Here is an 18,529-nt window from a genome sequence, read left to right on the forward strand (position 1 = left end):
AGTGAGATGCAATAATGGCGTCTGCATGAGGCCTCATTTGGCCGGTATGGCTGCAATTTTTCCAAGTAAGCGCAAGGTAGAATTCAATTGAGTTGCTTTCTTCTGTAGCAGCTTGCAGTTAGTTTCACCCATGTGTTTTTATTTGTTATGTTTTTTTCCCTTTCATTTTAATCTTTGTACAAGAGTTAGAATAAACAGTATTATTTTTCTGTGTGACATCTATTCTCAATTGCTCCTCAGTCTACTATATTTTCCCAAATTCTTCTGTAGACTTCCCTGATGTTCTTAAAATGCTGCAAAAGAATGAAACTAAGAGCTAGAGTTAAGTACAAACACTGAACTTTAAACACGTAGATGAAAGTTATGTGAAGGATAAAATTGTAAAATAGCAGAGCAAAGCCTGGATGCCTTCCTGGACTTCTCTGCATGACTAGGGAGTGAATGCTAATTGTTAAGTTAGCTAATTGTTTCCAAAGTTGACCTAGTGTCAGAAAGTGTTTATGTTCTACATATGGATAAATAATAGATGGTCAGTCCTCTCAAGTGGCTGGTGGTGTGTTCCTTGCCAGACACACTAACTAAAGCAAGAGATGTTAAGTGAGTGTACTGATGGAATAGTGTTTAGTGCCATTCTAGAGCCTCCAATAAAGGTGCATAGAAAGGGATGATGGCTCTCAGTACATCTCTAACAAAAGCGGGGGTGGGGGCTAAAATGATTATCCATCAAGATTTACCTCAGTTTAGGTTAATGGTATCAAGGAAGAATTCATTTCATAATGCATAGCTGTGCATAAACATTTGTACTATAGTTTTATACATAAAATGTTATATGTATACTAAATGCACTTGTACATATATGCATTTGTAAATGCATGGATTTGTAATAGTACCAAAACTAAGCACACTCTTATCTTACTTTTAGTCTAATTATGACATGGGAGTATGTTATTATTTACCATGTAATTATTTATTGAAGTTTATAATAGGCTATTGTAACTCAGATCCTCTTTTGTGTAATTACTCTTGTGCACCGCAGTGGCATGGCAAGGGATTAAACTGATGTATTATGGGATCTAAATCTTTTAAGTGTTATATTACACTTAATGTTGTAGTCCAATGAGGACTGATGGTTTTAGGGCTATTGAATTATAGTCTAGTCATACTCAAGTTTTATGAAAGGATTGTATTAACCTGTGGCTACCACCAGAGGGCTCAACAAGAATTATTGTTTGAACAACAGTTATAAAAACTGCAAACTTAAATTTTTCCCTTCCTTCCCCCACCCCTGGGGGAAAGATAAAAAACTTAGAGGCTTTTAAAAGACGCTTCCAGGAACTGTAAATAGAGAGTTGGCAATGAATAATATGAAAGCTTGAAATCAGGGGAATTTTCAGGGGGAGGGAGAAGGCATGGAAGGCTTTATGGTGGACAGAAAAATTAGAACTGAAGCCTGCAAATTTTTCCATAAATGTACCCACATTTTCATATGAAGAATGGGAAAATAAGTTATACCTCATTATGTTGTTTTAATTATGAAATAAGAAGCTACCTTTTAAGGATTGTGAGGTAGATAAAAGAACAATCTTCCTTAAATGCTCACATCCTAATGTCCAGAGTCTGTGAACTCTAATACTTTGCAGATGTGACTCAGGATCTTGAGATGGGAGAAATTATTTTGATTGTAAATGGATCCCATTTTATCCCTAGTGTTGTCCTAGAATGGAAATGCAGTCATCCATGTGAAAAGAAAGCAAATGTGCAGACAAAAACAAAGGTTGGAAGGATGCGTGTAGAAGATGACACACTGGAATGTGGATGGAGGAATGCTAGAACGGACAACCAAAAGCTGGACTAGACATGAAAAGAGGTGTTCTCTCATTGTCTCCAGAAGGACTACTTTATAATTTGTTGTTTCCTAAAACCATAAAACTCATGTTGAATTTCTGAGATGAATCATTTTTAAATAGACAAATATATATATATTTAAAGATAATATACAAAATTATAATAAAATATGTAAGTATAGTTAAATACATATATACATATAATGAATTATATATATGTATATGTTCACACATACCATGTCAAATTGAGATGAATCATTTTTAAATAAAGCTATGATTATTTCTAAAAGTGGCATTAGGAAACTCACATGGACTCAGGTCATGTTCATGCAGGAATGTTCACCGATGGATATTATCTTTTTTTTTTTTGCCAGTCCTGGGCTTGAGCTCAGGGCTTGAGCACTGTCCTTGGACTTTCTCAAGGCTAGAGCTCTACCACTTGAGCCTCAGCACCACTTCTGGCTTTTTTCTATGTATGTGGTACCAAGGAATCGAACCCGGGTCTTTGGGCATGCTAGGCAAGCACTTTAACCACTAGGCCAAACTCCTGGCCCCTGGATATTATCCTAATACACATTATGTATGCTGAGCATGATGCTATGCAGGGGGGAATTTCAGCTCTCAGGAGGCTGAGGTAGAGAATCACATATTCAAGCTGGTGATATTTAGAAACATTTTGCCTCCAACAAATTGCCTTGTACTTTCTCTATAGTACAGATTCTTTTTTCATATATTTTTATTGTAATTAATAGAAGGCTTACATTATATTCACCAGATAGAAAGTGTATTACTTCACAAACATTGCTACCCTTTCTCATGTCTTGGTCCCATTTTCCTCCCCCCATCCCTACCCCTCATCTTGTTTTTCCCCCTTCCCTATCTGATTTCAAATAACCAAATAAGCATATATCCAATACATCAGATAACAAGGTGAAATACTGTAACAATATCCAATTCTTTAAAAGAATAGTTTCTTACTTATTCTTAGGTTTCAAGAAAATATGAATTTTTAACTAAGCATCTATCATTTATGAGGTAAAGATACCCTGAGCAATGCTCCAGATATGCAATTAGTGTGTCTCACCATTATAATCATTATTGCCAAGGTTTTGCTCATTTGCATTTAACAAAATAATAGTCACTCTGGTTGGGATGAAATTCATTCATAAATTATCAACAAGTATGTACTAAATAAATTATTATATTCACATTTAATGAACATCAATTGTCTAATTAATCTTAAATAAAGTAGTTCCTTCAAATTACAATTTTCTAAGTTCCACTATATATACATACATATATATCAAATACTATATTTATTTGATATATGATGCTCCAATACCCTCTATATTTAAATAAATAATAGAAAATATCAATTTTCTCTTAACATTTTTATTTTTTACAGCACTATGGTCATAAATATCTGTTCACAAATATGTGGGATTGTCGCACAGAGTGCAAAGAGTTGCAATTTCTTAAGTATCACTCTGCCTTTCAATTTCTGTATTTATTTATTTTTTTCTCCTTCAGTATGGATAATTTCCATATGATAATTTGATGCTATCTTGAATGGAAAGAATGCTGTTTTAATTAAATATTTTAACTTTATGTAAAGAATGACAGAGTTATATGAGCCAAAATGAAACAGAGTTATTTCTATAGAATGTATAGACATCATGCACAAGGTCTTGGCCATCTGGAGATTAACACATGCTGTGCAGAATAAGTAGAATTCCTATCACTCACAAACCAGTGTAAGGGGCCTGATTTCACAATACTTTTTGGTCAGGATGATTGTATTTACTTAACCAGAAGTTAAGGTATGTTACCTGACACATTTCTGATGCATTCATGTCTATTTTTTCTATAGAATTAACATAGAAACTAAACAAAAGAACTTGCATATTTTTATTTTACATTTTACCTACAGTGTTGACCTAATTTCTCTCCACAATTCAGCTGTTAACTTCCTGAAGCAAAGAAACTTGTTGATCTTTTTACTGACTGTATTCTACCCCATATCATTATGTAGAAAATATACATATCATGATGAAAAAACTTTAAGAGCAATTATAGCAAAGAACAAGAGGGATCATTTTTTTTCTGCTAGTCCTGGGACTTGAACTCAGGAAACACTGTCCTTGAGCTTTCTCAAGGCTAGAGCTCTACTACTTGAGCCACAGCACCACTTCTGGCTTTTTTCTACATATGTGGCACCAAGGAATTAAACCCTGGTCTTTCTGAATGCTAGGCAAGCACTCTACCACTAGGCCAAACTTCTGGGAATCATCTTTTAAAGCAGTACCTTATTTGCTACTTATTAGCTTTAATTTTTGAATTTGTTTTAAAAATATAAAGAAGTTCAACAATCATTCATTATATGGCTTATGTTTCTATATCCTAGAGATCCTTTCATTTAGCGTCCTACTTTATGGCCTTTTGTATCAAGGTTTTGCTCTATTGCAAATCTCTGCTAGTAGAGCCCAAGGTTTCTACTGATTATGACAAATGAGGGAAACTATTCAGCCTATGTTCCTTTGAGTCTGGCTTACTTCACTTAATATGATCTTCTCTAAGTCTTTCCATTTCTTAACAAATGGGGCAATGTCATTCTTTCTGACAGCAGCATAGAATTCCATTGTGTACAAATACCACATCTTGTTGATCCACTCATCAACTGAGGGACATCTAGGTTGGTTCCATATCTTTGCTATGGTAAATAGACTGCAATGAACATTGTTGTGCTGGTGGATTTAGTATGTCTTTGTTTCTATATGATTGGGTAAATGCCAAGTAATGGAATTGCTGGGTCATAGGGGAGCTCTATGTTTAGTCTTCTGAGGAACTGCCATACTGCTTTCCATAGTGGTTGTGTTATCTCTCATCTCTTTTGCTGTCCCTTGGTTATCTCATATTGTTACAGTATCACTCTTTGTTACCTGATATATCGGATATATTTGTATTTGGTTATTTGAAATTGGATAGGGAAGGGGGAAAACAAGATAAGAGGTGGGGGTGGGGGGGAGGGAAATCAAGACCAAGACATGTGAAAGGGTATCAATGTATGGGAATTAATGCACCATCTATCTAGCAAATATCATGTAACCCTTCTATTAATTAAAATAAAAAATATATGAAAATAATAAAGAAGTTCATACTTTCCTGATATAGTTTTCATCAAAAATTTATACATAAAAATAAATTTTTATAATATTAATGTTTTCTTGAGATGTAAGAACTGCTATTTAGTTGTCCAAATTTTCCAATATTTTGTTCAGATTCTTCCTAGCATGATACATTTCATTTTTTCTTAATGTAGATCCAAATATATAATAAAATATTTCTCATTCTATCCTTTCCTTGTATGATTTGTTACAATGCTCTTGATAACAAAAATCTTGTTATTTGATTGAATATCACTCAGTAATTTTTCTCCAAATTATTTCCTTTTGTAAATCATTAGTCTATTTTAGTATGTTACATTATTCAGAATAAGAAAACACTTTATTCTCATTTGTATGTGACTGTAAATGTTTAGTAGTTATATGCTTCCTCACAACTGACTTTGATCTATTCACTTCTGAATTATCACATATATCTCCCAGCAGATGCTCTGAAAGTATTTCTGAAATTAGCAAATGTGGATTATCCTACTAATCAGGGTTTTGTCACTGTATTGTGAAAGGCTTAAACTCCTGCCATGACTATGGGATTCTTTATAATTATATACTTATTTTCCATAAAATGAAAAATATATCTAGCAACAAGTCTATTTTTTTGGTGATCTACTGTCTGATTTGGCCCAATACAAAAATAAAATGTGCTAGAAAACAAGCCTGCCTGGTGCTGGCGGGAGTGGAATATTTAGAAGACTCTAGAATCTAACAGCTTGGGGAATGGAGTGAAAATATATAACTCTCTTTAACATTCATATAAACAAATTGCTATATTTTAACACCTATAATTGTTATATCACAACCTAAAAGTAGAGGAAATGCTGTGTTTACTACAGAACATTCAGAGAATCCAAATGCAGTTTTCTTGAACAGAAGGTAAACTAACCATTTAATTATTTTAACATATAAACTGAGAACCCAGCTATCTTATGTATAATCTGTATCCCAATATCATAGAGATGTGAATATGCATAAATCCGCTTTGTGATAAAAATTTAACTCTTGGAAATGTGTAAAGTATTGTGTCCTTGCCAATTAGTATTTAATGATCATCATCAAAGTGTGGACTTACCTGGATCTTACATATGTTTCCGAGTGTAGTATCTGCATTTGAGATTCAGCAAAGGGTCCAAAATTTTAATGAACTTTAGAATACTGTGAAAATCCAAGACACATTTCAAAATGATTCTCAGTAGAAGCATTTTAACTGGAGATTAAACAGCATCAAGAAATCTGGCACATACATAATCAAATTAAGATGGTTTCTAGAATATCCAGAGAACAAAGGAAAGGGTAGGAGGTTATGTTAGGGAGGAGGAATCAATTCAAATTATAATTATAAACTAAATTCATTGTCACTTTGGTTGCATGGGGGGAGCTGAAGAGTTGATTGGCAAATGGCTGTAGTACAGATGATTTTTTTTTTTTTATCATTTGATTAGCAGTTCTGTTGAAATCCTATCTGTTCAGGAGACTGGGATCTGAGGGTTGCAGTTCATAGCCAGTGATTGGAGGAAAGTCTAATTAACCAACAGAAAACCGGAAATGGTGCTGTGGCTCAAAACTAGCCTTGGGTGAGGAAAAAGTGATCAAGGACAGTGCCTATGCCTAATTCAATCCCCAAGACCTACAACAACAAAACAAAAGTATGGGCCCTTCAAGTGAATTAGTTATGTTAGATAATGCTAGGTTTAAGGGGCAAGACTGTGGAACTGAGTATTCCTTGCTATTTCAATGGTACTGGTCTCCATTTGAAGGGAGAGTGATATATTGGAATGCTCTTATATATCAACACAATGCGATAGGTTAAGTTTGTTTAAAGTCAGGAGAATAAAGGCTTTTCTTCCCTCTAAATAAAGATACTACACATACAAAAAATAACCCAGAATCTTGCTTTTTGTTCAGTTGTCCGTTCAATTTAATAAGATCAATTTGAAAGTTCTTCCTGTTCATTGTAATTTTTCTATAATTTGCAGTAAGGAAAGGACCCAGGGGAATACTAAATATGACAATAGTCTCTGATTTGTCCTCTAACTATGCTTCTTTCCTAAATATTTTATTGGAATCAAATATTTCTCATCTGAATCCGTGCTATTATTTCTAAATAGATTTAAATTATGAGTTTTATTAATTTGAATATGAACACAGTCTTGCAGATTGCTGAGAGACTATGAAAAGCAGGAAATACAAGCTATTTTCTCCATCCCTTTGGCGACGTACATGAATTATAACAGACAAATCTTGACATTCTTGTCAGCTCCCCTGGGAAGGTAGAGCTCATCCTTAGGATTATCTTGTTATGTTTGATTCTCCTTGATAGGGCTCCTATTATTGGCTAACTTCATGTTGGTTTCCTTAATGTCAAGATGGAAATACTGAAAGTAAATCAACTGTCCTTGTCAGGTAGGTAATGAAGCAATGCCAAATATTTTATGTAAACTATTTTTGTGGTGATTATTTTTCCCAGTTTCTATACACAAAACATTAAAAAACACAAACCCTCTGCTTATTCTAGTTAGAAAATCAGAAACCTTTGTCTTTGAAGACATTAGGGGTTTGATACCTAACAAATCTTGTATTTCAGTGATGGTAATAGGAACATAAAAATGGTAATAGACATCATTAAGTATTTTATTCCCTCCCTAAAACTTTAGCCGAAAACCTTGGCTCACCCCTATAATACTAGCTATTCAGGAGGCTGAGGATCAAGGTTCAAAGCCAGCACAGGCACAAAAGGACCTGGACCTCTTATCTCCAATTAACCTCTAGAAAACGGGAAGTGGGGTTTGACTTAAGTGTAGGGCCTTGAGCTGAAGAGCTCAGGGGCAGCTCCTAAGCCAGTTCAAGCCCCATGGCCCACAATTTGAAATAGGAAAGTGAAGGGAGGAAAACAAGATGATTGGGAGGAGTTGGGGGAAGGGAAATGGGGATAAAAACATGAGAAGGGGTATCAATGTGTGAGAAGTAATGCACCTACTATCTGACAAATATAACTGTAACCCCTCTATACATGACAATAAAAAATAACAAAAACAAAAAAGAAACTTTCTTTGAAATGGCTAGTATAGTAAGCACTTAAGAGAAATTATGCTACGTCGTCTATATTCTCTGTGTCATAAGAATGCAATAGTTTTCACAGCAACTGATTAATAAACTTTAAAATGACAAATGAAAGGAAAAAGTTTTGAAATAATTTGGTGTTTTATATAAGCATATGAACATACATGCACTTAAATATATAAAAACAAAAACAAGCACTTAGGCTGGCATTTTCTTTATTTAACATGTACAAAACTTGTGTCTAATTCATTCCCAGTTTTTTATTAGACACAATAGGTATGTTATTTCTGAAAAGAAAACCAAGTTTAACTGAACAAAAGCAAAAAATTCTTTATAAAATAATTAGAGGAAAATTTAGTTTTCCATATCCTATAATGTGACAATTAATTGTACCCAAAAGGGCTTCCTTTTGTTTTATTACTTAGGCTTGTGAATAATTCCTACAAAATAGATTTTTAAAATAATGAATATGTTCTAATTCTTTAAAATTAATTTCTCTGCAATGGTGGGTTGAATGAAGAATTAAGGATTAGGTAAATTAACTGTGGCAGGAAAGAACTGTTTGACAACATGAATTAAAAAAAATGTGCTAAGAATTAAATGTACTTAATATTGTTCACATTTTCTGTTCTTGAAGGTGATGGAGGTAGATGATATGCAAGTCTGAAGAGCAGCTGTTCAAAGGTAGTTCAAGGTCTTCAGTTTTTAGTGATATTACTTTATCCAGTTAAGTCTTTCTTTGGTATATTTACTCTTTGAATTTGTGTTCCTTTCCCATCACCCGTTCTCCCCAAGATGTGACAATACATGTAGGAATACTTCCTCAGTACTTAGGGAGGTACAATTTCTGATTAGCTAAAACTAGGAAACATATACAATATATGTATCAATAATTAGTAACATACATATTCTCTCTATTTTATTTTAGAAAAAATATAGTTGAACATAATCAAGGGTTAATTACAAAAGAAAAGCAATGTGGTATTTTTTTCTTTTTTTCATATATTTTTTATTGTAATTAATAGAAGTGTTACATGATATTTGCCAGATAGATGGTGCATTAATTGTATGGGAATACATTGATACCCTTTCACATGTCTTGGTCCCCATTTCTCTCCCCCCCAACCCTACCCTTCATCTTGTTTTCCCCCGGGTCCTATCCAATTTCAAATAACCAAATAAAAATATATCCGATATATGAGTTAACAAAGTGAGATACTGTAACAATATGAGATAACCAAGGGACAGCAAAAGAGATGAGAGATAACATAGTACCTTAAGAAAAACAGTCATTCATTATATGGCTTATGTTTCTATATCCTAGAGATCCTTTCATTTAGCGTCCTACTATATGGCCTTTTGTATCAAGGTTTTGCTTTATTGCAAATCTCTGCTAGGAGAGCCCAAAGTTTCTACTGATTATGACAAATGAGGGAAACTATTCAGCCTATGTTCCTTTGAGTCTGGCTTACTTCACTTAATATGATCTTTTCTAAGTCTTTCCATTTCCTAACAAATGGGGCAATGTCATTCTTTCTGACAGCAGCGTAGAATTCCATTGTGTACAAATACCACATCTTCTTGATCCACTCATCAACTGAGGGGCATCTGGGTTGGTTCCATATCTTTGCTATGGTAAATAGACTGCAATGAACATTGTTGTGCTGGTGGATTTAGTATGTCTTTGTTTCTGGATGATTGGGTAAATGCCAAGTAATGAAATTGCTGGGTCATAGGGGAGCTCTATGTTTAGACTTTTGAGGAACTGCCATATTGCTTTCCATAGTGGTTGAACGAGTTTGCACTCCCACCAACAGTGGAGTAGTGATCCCTCCTGGCCACATCCCCTCCAGCATCTGTTGTTATTAGTTTTCTTGATCCTGGCCATTCTAACTGGAGTGAGGTGGAATCTTAGAGTTGTTTTGATTTGCATTTCTTTTATGAACAGAGATGTTGAGCATTTCTTCATGTGTCTAAGGCCAGTTTTGTTTCTTCTTCAGAAAAGACTCTCTTTAAGTCTTTGGCCCATTTTTTAATGGGATGGTTGTTACTTTAGAGATTAGTTTTGGATTGATTCAATTTTTTGAGTTGTTGATATATTTTAGATATGAGGCCTTTGTCCGTTGTTTGGTTGGTGAAGATCTTCTCCCACTCTGTAGGCTTCCTAATTAATTTACTAGTTATGTCCTTTGCCATACAAAAGCTCTGCAGTTTAATGCAGTCCCACTTATCCAGCCTTTCTCTGATTTGTGGTGATTCTTGGTCCTTATTAAGAAAGTTTCGACCTGTGCAAAGGAGGTCTAGTGTATCTCCTGTTCCTTCTTGTAAAGTTTTCAGAGTGTCGGCTTTTACCTCCAGGTCTTTGATTCATTTGGAGTTAATTCTAGTGCAGGGTGACAAAGAAGGATCCAACTTTAGTTTTCTGCAGGTGCTTAGCCAGTTCTGCCAGCACAACTTGTTGAAGAGGCTATCTTCCTTCCAGTCTATTTTTTTGGCTCCCTTGTCAAAGATTAGGTGGCCATAGGTCTGTGGTTCAATATCTGGGTCTTCCGTTCTAGTCCATTGGTCTTCAGGCTTGTTCTTGTGCCAGTACCAAGCTGTTTTGATTATTATAGCTCTGTAATAGAGTCTAAAATTTGGTATTGAAATTCCTCCTGTGCTGTTCTTTCTGCTAAGAAGTGTTTTTGCTATACTGGGTCTTTTATTTTTCCATATGAAATTTTGGGTTGCCTCTTCTATTTCTTTAAAAAATGACATTAGGATATTGATGGGTATTGCGTTGAATTTGTAGATAGCCCTTGGCAAGATTGTCATTTTCACAATGTTAATTCTTCCAATCCAGGAGAATGGGAGGCTTTACCATTTCCTCAGTTCTGCTTTAATTTCCTTTTTCAGGGTTTTAAAGTTGTCATCAAAAAGATCCTTTACATTCTTAGTTACGGTAACCCCTAGGTACTTTATTTTCTTTGAGGCTATTGCAAAAGGAGTTGCTTCCTGATTGTTGCCTCATTCCTCTTACTGTTGGCGTAAAGTAAGGCAGTGGATTTTTGAGGGTTAATTTTATATCCTGTTACACTTCCAAAGATTTGAATCAGCTCAAGGAGCTTGGGAGTAGAGTCTATAGGATTCTTTAAATACACAATCATGTCATCTGCAAAGAGGGAAAGTTTTACTTCCTCTTTCCCTATTTGGATCCCCTTTATGCTTGCTTCTTGCCTTATTGCATTGGCTAGGAATGCTAATACTATCTTAAAGAGGAGTGGATAGAGTGGGCATCCTTGTCTCGTTCCTGATTTTAGAGGGAATGGCTTCAGATTTTCACCATTAAGTATAATACTAGCTGTGGGTTTCTCATACACAGCCTTTATTACATTGAGGAATGTTCCATGGATTCCTAGTTTCTCCAGCGATTTTAACATAAAGGGGTTTTGGATCTTGTCAAATGCCTTTTCCGCGTCTATTGAGACAATCATGTGATTTTTGTCCTTGCTCTTGTTGATGTGTTGAATTATATTAATTGATTTGAATATGTTGATCCAGCTTTGCCTCCCTGTGATGAATCCAGTTTGATCATAGTGTATAATTTTTTTGATAAATAATTGTAGCCGGTTGGCCAGTATTTTGTTGAGAAATTTTGCATCGATATTCATCAAAGAAATAGGTCTATAGTTCTTTTTCTTTGATGAATCTCTGTCTGGTTTGGGGATGAGGGTTATATTGGCTTCATAGAATGAGTTTGGTAAAGAACCTTCATTTTCAATTTCGTTGAAGAGCTTGAGGAATATTGGTGTGAGCTCTGCTTTAAGACCTTATAGAATTCAGCTGTGAATCCATCTGGCTCTGGGCTTTTCTTAGGTGGAAGGTCTCTTATTGCTATTTCTATTTTACTGCTTGAAATAGGCCTGTTTAGTTGGGTTAGTTCTTCTTGGTTCAGTGTGGGTATGTTAATATTGGCTAGGAATCGTCCATTTCTTCTAGATTCTCAAATTTGTTGGCGTAAAGGTTTGTGAAGTATTCTCTCATGATACTCTGGATCTTGGTAATTTCTGTCATGATATTACCATTTTCGTCTGTGATTTTGTTTATTTTGGTATGCTCCATTTTTTTTGGTAAGATTTGCTAAGGGTTTGTCAATTTTGTTAATTCTTTCAAAGAACCAACTCCTTGTTTTGTTGATTCTTTCTATAATTTTTTTGGACTCCAATTCATTCAATTCAGCTTTGATTTTAATAATTTCCTTCCTTTTACTGGGGTTAGGGTTGGTTTGTTGCTCTTCTTCCAGGAGCTTAAGGTGACACATTAAATTGTTGGTTTGTGATTTTTTCCAATTTGTTATTGTAGGCACTCATAGCTATAAATTTTCCTCTGAGTACTGCCTTTGCTGTGTCCCAAAGGAGCTGGTATTTTGTGTGCTCCTTTTTGTTAAATTTCATAAACTGTTGGATTTCTTTTCTGATCTCTTTGATGACCCATTGGTGATTCATCAATGAGTTGTTCAATCTCCATGAGTTACAGGGTTTTTGCTGGTGGATATGTGTGTTCAGTTCCAATTTGATGCCTTTGTGGTCTGAGAGCATGCAGGGAATAATTTCAGTGTTTCTGAATCTGTCCAGGTTTGTTTTATGGCCTAAGATGTCATCTGTTTTGGAAAATGTTTCATGTGCTGCGGAGAAAACCTTATATTGTGTTGTTGCTGGGTGGAATAATCTGCAGATGTCTGTTAGATCTAGTTGGTCTATATAATTGTTCAGTTCTAAGGTTTCTCTGTTGAGTTTTTGCCTTGTTGATCTGTCCAAAGGTGAGAATGGTGTGTTAAAGTGACCAACAATCACTTTGTTTTGATCTTTATATGGTTTCAGTGAAAGTAAAGTTTGCTTGATGAAGTTCGGAGCTGTAGGATTGGGTGTGTAGATATTTAGGATGGTTATGTCCTCCTGAGGAAAGATCCCTATAGTAGTATGTAGTAACCGTTGTCTTTTCTCACTAATTTTAGTTTGAAATCTATTTTATCTGATATGAGGATGGCATCTCCAGCTGGTTTATGGGTGCCGTTAGCTTGATAGAGTTTATTCCAACCTCTCCTTTTCAAAAGGTGTTTGTTTTTTGGGGTAAGATGTGTCTCTTGAAGACAGCAGAAAGATGGATCCTGTTTTTTGATCCAACTAGATAATCTATGCCATTTAATTGGAGAGTTAAGTCCGTTGATATTGAGAGTCAGGATTGAGAACTATTTATTAGGTCCTGCCATTTTTACAAGCTTTCATTTGGGCCTGTGTCTTGATAGTTTTTGTGGTACTTAGATGTTATGAGTTTTAGGTGCCATGTCTTTCTCTGTATTACATTTGTGTTGATTTTCCATGTGTAGAACATCTTTGAAAAATTTTCTGTAGTGTTGGGTTTTTTGCTACATAATGTTGAAGCTTTTCCTTGGAATGGAATGTTTTTATTGTTCCCTCAGTTATGAATGAGAGTTAGCCGGGTACAGTATTCTTGGCTGATAGTTATTTGACTTAAGGGCATGACATATATGCTTTCAGTCACTTCTTGCTTGCATGGTCTCTGCTGAGAAATCTGGTGTTATTCTGATTGGTTTGCTTTTATAGGTGATTGATCCCTTCTTCCTGATTGCTTTTAGGATCCTATCTTTGGCCTCAATTGATCCAGTTCGGAATATAATGTAGCGGTGGCATGTCCTTTTCTGGTCAGGTCTGTTTGGGGTTCTAAAAGTTTCTTGTATCTGGATGGGCCTGCCCTTCTGGATATTTGGGAAGTTCTCTGAGATGATTCCCTGAAGTATATTTCCAATACCATTGACCTCTTTCTCTAGACCCTCCTCAATACCAATTAGCCTTAAATTAGGCTTCCTAATTGTATCTTGGACTTCCTGTAGCGTTTTCTCATATTTCCTAGATTTGAATTGGCTCATTTTCTGTTCTTTTTCTATAACAACCAGATTATCTAAACCCCAGAAATTCTCTCTTCTGCATTGTCTAACTTGCTATCAAAGCTATCTACTTTATTCTTCATCTCCCTTGCTTCTAATTGCTCATTTTTGATGCCTTGCATCTCTTGTTTTAGATCATGTATGGATTTCTTTAGCTCCTAGAGTTCCATTTGAGTGGTTAGTTCAGCAGCTTTATTCTCTTTGGACATTTGTTGGAGTTCAATCACCTTTTTGTTTGTGGATTCTATGAATTTGTCCATTTTTCTTTGCAAAAACTTTATTATGGCCTCCTTTATACTTCCCCCTTTTCACCTATCACCTTGTTTATGGTTTCCTTTTGTTAGGTGTAGCTTCCTCCCTTATCTCTTCCTTTATGTTTTCACATTTTTTATTAATGATGTTTATCAATTGCATTTGTATAGCACTTGGAAGGCCCTCCTCTAGATTTGCCACTGACTGCTCCATTGCCTGTTTATGTTGGGTGATAGATGCTATTCCTTGATTTGACATTTTTCTTGAATTTCTTGTTCTGCCCATTTGAGGATGGGAGCAAGATTAATACTAAACAAGATTATAATTTTTCAGATTTAACCAACCTAGACCTTTTTAGTTGGCTGATATTAGCTGTTTTTGATTGGTAATAACACTCTCTCTTTCTTTTTGTACAGTTACATACAAATCTAATACAATCACAGATGACCAATTTATGACCAAAACAATAAGCCCCTCAATCCATTCTCTCTTGTATTTAAGTCCCTCTGGACCTAGAGTATAATTGAACACCTAGATACACAGCATTGCTCAACAACCATCAAATGTAGATCCATGCATTGTAAGAGTTGAAGGATGAACAGAGGACCAGAGATAGAAAAATAATATGAAAGATGACAAGGGAGGTAGGAAAAGAATAATACAGGAATGTAAGAATATTACAGTAATGAAGAAAAGGTATCATGTAAGGATAACTGACCTAAGGTGATAGATAGGTAGAGTATTTGTGTAGAAAGTTTAGATGAACTTAGATAAAACTTATCAAAATAAGAAGAGTAATAAGAATATATAGAGAAAAGAGAGAGGTTGATATAGATTTCAATGATACTAATTTAAGAAAGAAAAGAAAGAAAAGAAAAAAAGAAACAAAACAGCAACAAAATAAAAGAAAACAGAACACACACATGCACACAATGAAAACAAAAACAAAAACAAGAAAAAACAAAAAGAAAAAAGAAAAAGAAAAAAGTGTGGGGAGATTCCTCATTGTTCTGAGTTCCTACCGAAAGATACTAGGGTTGAGAACCCGGACTTTAAAAACAGGTGACTGTATCAATATGGATATCGTTTTTATTCAAACTGTACCCAGAACCATCACTGTGTTTCTAGGAATGACCACAGTGACAGCAGGATTGCGGGAAAAGAGAGGAGAAAAAAAGAAAAAAAAAAGGAATGAATTATAACATTAGAAAAAAAGTTGTAGGTTAAATGGCAAAGTGAAAAAAAGAACATTTAAAATTGCAAATGAAATGGGGTAAAAAAAGATAAAAGAGGGTTTTCTTCAGCTTTTTTTGTTGTTTTTGTTTTTGTTTTTTAGTAGGGGGAGAGGTTAGGCAACTTGTGTCTTCACTAAATTCGGGATCTAAACACTTCACAAAGTCTTTTTCTCTTGTGATTTGGCTTTGCGGTTTTTCAGATCAGGTTGCTTGTTTGGTAGAACAAAGCTGAAAGATCCGCGGGCGGCTTTCTTTACCAGGTCTGGGGGCAGCGCAGGGGGAAGGACTTCAGCAGAGCTGGGACCGGATTTCTGGCTAAGGAATCTCTGGGAAATCCTTTGCCAGTTAGGTGGCGCTGTCAGCAACACCTCTCAGGCTCCAATTGCTTTGGCCTGGGTAGTTGCCAGCAGTCAAGATGGCCCTGCTCTCAGATGGTGGGGGAGGGGCTCCCTCCCAATGCTGTTCTCAGAGCAGAAGTGGAAACTCCTCAGAGCTTCTCACAAATTGCTGGATTCTCCGGCTCCGGGAAGCTGGCAGGTCCTTGCACGGCCGGGTGTCGGCTCTGGGCTCGTGCAGGCTCTGTGTGGCTCTGTCTGCGCTGCTGTGGAGCGCTTTCTCTGCTCTGATTCAGAAGAGGCTTTGTCTTCCTTTTTTTTCCTTTTTTTCCTCTCTGCCTGAGTTCTCTGTTCCTAAAGCTTACTTAGGATCAATTTCTGTTAGAGGACTGTCTCCTGCACTGCCAGTACATGAATCTTGGCAGGAGCTCAGTATGTCTCACCCTGAACCACCGCCATCTTCCCCCGAATTCCCCGCAATGTGGTATTTTTAAATAATCAAAATGAAAACAATCTTTGGTCAAATTATTATCTATACTAATGAGTATATAGTTATATTAGCTATATAAAACTATATATAATTGTTTATGTTTCAAGTCATATAGAAGAGAAAAAACAAAATATTAGATACATTCTAAGGGGAAAGGAATGCACTGTTATTTATTGACGTGAAAATGAGTGAAGTCAAAATAGGACTATTTATGTGTAAAATAATCATCTATGAAGAAAGAAGGCATCCTTAGCTTATTTTTCAAGGCCCCAGATTCTTTAGTGAACCATGAAATAATTAGTCTACAGAATAATGATGGCAAATTGTGATTTCACAGTAATCATACCTTAGCTATTTTTAGTTTATTCTGTTGATTAATATGATCAATATATATAATCTCTTATTAAAAATCTCTTTTTATTCTTTTCCTCATCATGAAACATTTAGCAATCTTTTCAGTTTTAGATTTTTGTCTTTGAAATATTTAATTTTCTCTGGTTTTATTATGATAATGTTGGTGGCCCTCATCCTATCAGTCCTTGCAATGGTGAAGAGTCTGCCTCACAACTGTAATTTGACTGTGAAGAAATGCTTTCTGAAACTCATGCTGGCCTGTCTGAATTTAACAACTCCCTCCAAAATAAATTAGTCTCCCTACCTCTCCTTCCTCCCTTTCCATCTCTCTCTCAGTGTACATGTACATACACAAACACAAGCATACACTCTCTCAATACACATACATCCCACATACACACCAATCTAGCAGTGACATATATTTTTGGGAAAAACTTACATTTTGTGATTTAAAAAATAAAAATAAATGTATTACATAATTCTAATTGACTCATGAGAATGAAAAAATATTGATGAAAGATGAATTTCAATTTTGCAAATGAGATGAATTGGCATAAGCAATGAGACAGAACTAGGAAGATATGTATATATGTTAGATTATTGGTCCTTCTTGATTCCTTACATTACGTTTTAGTCACTTCCATCTTTGTTCTTAACGAATGAGATCCTGAGATAAAACAGATTGATTAATGTTATTAAAGCTGTCATCATTTTATAGGACATGCATTCAGCATTATACATGTGTTTCTAACCATCTTCCTCATTATTTTTTTACCCTGGCATGTAATCATCCCACATATCTTGGTTTGAAGGGATAGGGAGAATGATAAAAAGATTGATATCAATCAAGATTCACCAATCGATTGTACCTATACTGATTTGTTGATAGGTGTCCCCTTGTACAAATACTTCATAATAACATGGTTTGTCCTAAAAAGTAAAACCCTTAATCTCTCACAGAAACTTATAAAAAGAAAAGAGAATAGGACATATAATTGAAAAACCGACTTGCCTGTATTCTTTCCAATTTCTATCTGATTCCTTATGTTGATGCTAATACCTTCCACTACTTTCCTATACACTAGTGCTTCAGAATAGGCCTTTCCAATTTTTCAATCTTTTAGTAACCAGTAATGATACTGATGGACTATTGCTCTTAAATGTTGAGCTTGGAGACAAATATATTATGCAGAACAATATTAATTTCTATTTGGGGACCAATCTGATAGGAGCATGATAAGGGCAGATTCTTTATGGACAGTACCGTGCATTTTCTCTACCTGAGAAGGAGGTTATTTCCTCTAAGCTTATTTGTTCTCTGAATCTGTATCCTGAATTTTAAAAAAAATTGTCAGTATCTTTTGCTGTAAGAAAATATTTGAGGGCCGGGAGTTTGGCCTAGTGGTAGAGTGCTTGCCCAGCATGCATGAAGACCCGGGTTCGATTCCTCGGTAACACATACATTGAAAAAAGCTGGAAGTGGTGCTGAGGCTCAAGTGGTAGAGTGCTAAGCCTTGAGAAAGTCCAAGGACAGTGCTCAGGCCCTGAGTCCAAGCCCAGGTTTGGCAAAAAAAAAAAAAAGAAAATATTTGATATTATTCACATATCATCAATTGATCATCTGACAAAACAGGTAAAGATACACACTATATTGAAAAAGAATAAATGTAGTAATGAATTTGAAATATGTTTATCAAAGTTTCCATAAGCATAATTTTTCTCAAATCTCTCTGAAGGCCTATTTTTAAATACTTTTAAAATTTCTGTAATTTAAGGTAAACAATAAAAAGAAGGATATATGGTCCCTAGCAAACATCAGACAATAATATATTTATATAC

The sequence above is a fragment of the Megascapheus bottae genome, chromosome 13 (genome assembly GCF_031878675.1).
Source record: "Megascapheus bottae isolate mThoBot1 chromosome 13, mThoBot2.hap1, whole genome shotgun sequence".
NCBI lineage: Eukaryota > Metazoa > Chordata > Mammalia > Rodentia > Geomyidae > Megascapheus > Megascapheus bottae.